Genomic DNA, 6,000 nt, shown 5'->3' on the forward strand with positions numbered 1-6,000 from the left:
ATACTTAGATAAATGACTTTTTTGATAGTTCTAGTGCGTCAAGCTGCTGACGTTATGTCGCTTGATCTAGTTGGTTATCATGTGAGTCACAAGAGAGTGATATTAGATCTGAAATGATAATAATGTCTCTGTTGGGGACAAGGTCGGCATCAGAAAATTAATAAGACTGATCTCTAAGAGATATATATGAAACAACATCAACATATAAACATGCACCTTACCAAGCTCATGTGCCTACAGCCCGACCCATAAGCACTAAATTAGGTGCATGCTGCGCTGCCACAAGCATAAAAAAATAAAGTTGTGTATTGACTAAGAACCATATCTTTTGGTCTCGTGGTAAACACTTGATCCTAACAATTGATATCACAGCGAGATCGTGAGTTCAAGTCTCCCAATAGCATATTTATGTATTTTTTGGGGAGAATGTTGGGTTAAACATGCATTAGTAAGAGTAGTACTGTGATGGAAGACCTTATGGGAAGCTCTCGTGTGTCAAGCTACTAACGTTGTGTCGCTTGCTTTGGTTGGTCAGGTTGGCCGTAAAATAGTAACGTCAGATTTTAACGGATAATACTGTCTCTACTGAGACATGATTGATGGTAAGGAAATGATAAGACTGATCTCTATGATACATGAGACAACACCAAAGCTAGACATGCACTTCCCTCGACTCATAGGCCAAGCAGCCCTACCAATTAGTACCTAATTAGGTGCACTCTACGCTGCTACACGTATAAGAAAATAAAGTTATGTCTTGGCTAACAACTATAATTTTTTGTTGGGTTATCGTTTTTCTCGTGTCCAAAATGCAGCGGAAGTTATAAAATTTTAAAACAAATAGATTTAGATATGAAGCAACGTAAAATAAACCAAATTTGATACATGAATATTTGGTTTGACAACATGTTACTAATTATTTGGATACTCGTGTGGTTTAAATTAAATAAATATATACAGGATGTTTAGTAATATACATTTAGTGAATTTTTCACTTGGCACCAACTACTCCGGTATTAGCGGACGTAGCTCTTGTTGTAAATCCCTAGAACTTTTTTCAAAACTCTTTTCTTTAATCCTCGAATCAGGTCCACGACTGGATTATTTATTTTTCTTTTAACTTGCACTATAAAATTAGAAGAGATTTTGCGTTGAGATTTATTAAAACGAGAGGCAGCTCAAAATCCTTGAAATTATTCAAGGTGGTGATTGAAATTTTTGGAGGCTATGAGAGTAGGATTTTCGAATTTTTGGAGTGAGTGGAAGCTATGGTTTCAAGTCTCCTATGTGAGAACCCGAATTTCCAGCATTTCAGTAGCAATGCAAAATTTCCAGCAGAAGATAATATTTCAGAAGCTGGTACTTTTCCAGCAGATTAGAATCCAGCAGCAGACAACAGATAAAAATCCAGCAGCAGAAGATTAGAATCCAGCAGACAGTTACTGGTTCAGCATATGACTTGTAACTGAAACATTTAACATGGAATCAAGGCTGTTAATGGCATATTATAGCCATTAATTGGGAAGCTAACAGTCAGAATTTTTCCTATATATAACACCCTCAAACCTCTGAATTGGTGTTACACAAATCTTGAGTTATCACTTGAAAAATTCGAGTTAAGAGAGCACATTTGTTCGAGCAGAAAAATCCAGTAGCAAGAAGAACCAGATTCCAGTAGACTTCAACCGAAACTCTAGCAAATTACAGTAAGTGGGCTTATGTATAGTATCTTGAATCCAGTTTGATGATTTATGTTTTAAAGCAAAGTTTCTGTATGATCGATTTCTGATATCTGAATTTTGAAGCACTGAAACCTAGTGAACTAATGGTAGAAATATATATTCTGAACATTACTGATTACTGATTACCGGCCTCATCCCTTGGAGGAGAGAACATATAGGGGACTAATATCAGTTTAGCCATGAAATTCACGAACGTGCTCAGTGCTTACTTGTTAAATTTCTGATTTCTGAATACTGATTACTGAATACTGAATATTGAATACCGATTTATGTTCTGAAAATAAGAATTTCTGTATGTTATTCGTATTACTGTTTCTTTTAAAAATGGTTTTGAAAACTTAGAGTTATTCCCGCCCCCGCTTACTGAGTGACAACCATATCACTCACCCATCAAAACATCTCAGATAAAAACGATGAAGAAAGGTTAGAAGAAAAGGAGCAGAATTCGTTTTGGGGATGATGAAGAAGAAGACTGTTATTCTCAGTTTTAAATTATGTTTTTCCGCTGCATCTGTAGAAGCAATGTTATGTCTGTTTTACATTTCCGCTGTAAAACATTAGTGATTCGAGTTTGTATCAAACAATGAATTATTTCGTATTATGAATGAAAAGACTGATTTCTGAATTTTGTACTTCTGAGGCTTGTTGTTTTCGAATGTAAATTTGAGAGCAACGCCGGTGTCAACCAACCCCCGTCCCGAGGCGTGACATCCTACTTAAACCATGCCTTCATGACCTAATTTTCATAATATTTAGATTCCATAATTAAGTTTAATTTGATTGTTTAATTAATTGGACTAGTCCAACTAATTTAATTAATTAACCAAAATTTTAAATATCATAAATTCAATTCTTTGAATTTATTCTCTCAAAACTTAATTTTCATAAATTCAACTCGTTGAATTTACTATATTATAATTTTTTTATAAATTCAAGTTCTTGAATTTATTCTCTCAACGGGAACAAAATGACCCAGTGTTTGTGTGACTCTCAATGGTTCAGGGATACAGCTAGCTGTGGGTTCACAACTCTTTGTGATTCATGACATTTTTCATTATTCGGGCTTACCCCAATTTGCCCCATTTCATGCACCAATATTTGGTCATGAGAATGTCAGAAATCATTTTTTGATTAAACCCATCGAATCATGGTAAGAGTGTCTAGTAGCATCGCCTCATGATTCCCTAAGTATCACTGATAGTACCTGCAAGAACCAGTCGGTTATGATTAACGTACAGTACGATCCCTTCATCTCATATATTCTGATCGAATCTGCAACATTTGGTCCATCGAGGGTTGCATATTGGATTCAATAGCTATGTGATAAAATCATGAAATATTCATAGTGTCATCATATGCACAACTAGAGAACTCTTTCCCTAATGCACATCCCATACTAGGGGTGGGCATAGTTTGGTTAAAACCGAAATAACCGATCGAACCAAAAAATTCGGTTTAAATGGTTCGGTTTTATCGGTTTTTCGACCGGTTACGGTTTCACAATTAAAAAAATTCGATTTTTCGGTTCGGTTTACGATTTTGATCCCCAGAAAATCGAAATAACCGAACCGACCATATTATATTTAAATATATGGCTTTTGTATAATGGGCTAATAAATGGAAATTAGTCATACGTCCAATATTGACAATTGGAATTTCAAATTGTTATTGAAGCTCATATTGTTAAATGTATTGAGATTTGAGATGCAAAATCTATGTGCATTTTGGAGTTGAAAATTAGAATTTAATGACTGTAAATCCTATTATTGAAGAGCTACTGTTTGAAATTGTATTTCAAATTGTTATTGAAGCTTAGATTGTTAAGTCATAAGTGTATTGTAATCGTATATGTTCTACTCATCTACTATCATTGTTTATTTTTTATGTGTTGCATACATCAAGCATCAAGTGAATTATAATTTTATGTCTTAACAAAATATTATAAAAACGTATATAACCAACCATATAAACCGAACCGTATTACACAAAAATCGGACCAAACCGCAATAAAATGATTTGGTTTTGGGCCATATATATTCAAAACCAAAAACCGAAAACCGAAAAACCGAACCGTTATAGATAAAAATCGGACCGAACCGACCGACGCCCACCCCTATCCCATACTTTGGCAAGAAATTTAATGCACTATTTCGTTATAACACATAGGATATCCACACCCGTATGTGAGCGGTGAATCCCCGACTACAATGCACTAGCTCTTACACATTTCGCAATTGCGCCCAACCTCGCCATCTTGTGACCCTCGCGGAGTCGGTAAACGAGTCAAAGCACAACCATAGTATGTAGAGCCTCAGTGTTGTCCCGGGTCGTAAGGACTAATCATGTACAATCACAACCACAGAATTTTCCTCTCGATGAATGATAAACACTTTGAAAGTTTGAGGGAGGGTTTTTCGGCACAATCATCGTATGATTACTCATCTGCATAATGGGCATCTCTATGCCCTTACTATGAAACACGATACACAACATCACATATATTAGTGTTAAACTCAAGCGGCATTTATTCTTATTTTAGGCAACTGAATCGACTAGGAACAAATTTAATATATATTATTTACAAATGAGTTTCAAGATCGAATTACGATTTATTTATATTAAAGTATAATCAAGAACTTTATCTATGTTGATTGTATGGTTATACAGATAAAATAAAACAAAACCATAAAATTTTAATTATATTAAAATAAAGATTGTTTATTTCACTTGAGTCAGTAAATTCCCTAGCCAATCGTTGGCTTGCATGACATCTACTCTAATATTTTTGACCTAATAATAAGCGTTTTATCCTAACAAATGTTTCTCGATTAATTTTACGAAATCATATTCCCTTTCGTTAACATAATCAAATATTATCATTAATTTTCTCCCTAATAACGAATTCTCCCTAGTTTTCATTGATCAAAGCGATACAATTAACTCTCTAAAATTTCCAGACATAACAATGTTTATTTGTTTTTTCTTTCCCAGATAGAAAAAATTCACGTAAGCTTTTTAATACAAAATTGATAAAAGTTGATATTAGAATAAAATTTCTTAAATATCAAAATATATTTTTACCTAAAAAGTTTATTTTATCCACTAGTATTGATATTTAAAAAGTTAACTAATATTCCATTAAAAAAACGTTAACAAATGAAATTAATTCAATGTAGAAACTTAATTCTGGAAATAGAATAAGGCGAACTGGACCTAAATATATATATATATATATATGACAAGTGGACTTACAATATTTTTGTCTCTTGTTAAAAAAATAATTTGTATGTACATGCATGTGAAATTGTTCATGTAGGAATCGGCGTAGATTTTGAAAACCATTTAAAAAAAAAAATTAATTTCATACAAAATTATAATTTATTTATTTTGTGTTGGAGGAAACGATTAGATCTATTGGATCCAGGGACGGACCTATGCTTGACCCGTCCTAGGCTGTAGCTCAGCCCAATTTTTTTTTACAAGGAGTTACAGAGATTCGAGCCAAGTCTAAATTTTTTTTGTTAAATATATATAGAGATTTAAGCACAGTCTAATTTTTTAAAAAGATATCATTGTGCACATAACTCATAAAAGTTAATATCTAGAATACATATTTAACTTTCACAGTGAATAAATGCAGATTTTCGATATTTCAAAGAGGGTTTGTCGCAAATAACTCATAAAAGTGATAAATTTATTTTATCAATTCTTTTATTTAATAGAATTTAATTTTGAAAGTACATTTAAAATATATTAAAAATAGTTTTAAAATGTAAATTTTGAATCTAACTGAAACTTGTTTTATATTACACGGGTTACATATTAATTTAAATAATATATAAATTTTGAAAAATTATATTGATTAAACTTCTTTTTTGAAAATTAACTTTCCTATTTCGAATACGCTACGAACAATAGGTTTTTTTTTAAAAAAAATACCAAGGTCATTTTGCTAACTATGTTCATATTAATATCTCATATTTGATATATATATATATATAAATAAATTAACTTATTATATTAAGTTCAAATCCACCTCAACTTTAATATCTGGATCCGTCCTTGATTGGATCCACCCGATGGAATTTATAACATTAAGGGACCATATTATTCCAACTTTAGAGGCAACCAAGTGAAGCACGAGTTCAAAGATCAAACATGTCTGCCAGGTTGCAGCCAAAATTTTCAGATGACAAAACAGTATCAGACTAAAAGGGGTGGAATGCAATCAAAGCATAAATATTATTCACTAGGCAAA

The sequence above is a fragment of the Primulina tabacum genome, chromosome 15, assembly GCF_025594145.1.
Source record: "Primulina tabacum isolate GXHZ01 chromosome 15, ASM2559414v2, whole genome shotgun sequence".
Classification (NCBI taxonomy): Eukaryota; Viridiplantae; Streptophyta; class Magnoliopsida; order Lamiales; family Gesneriaceae; genus Primulina; species Primulina tabacum.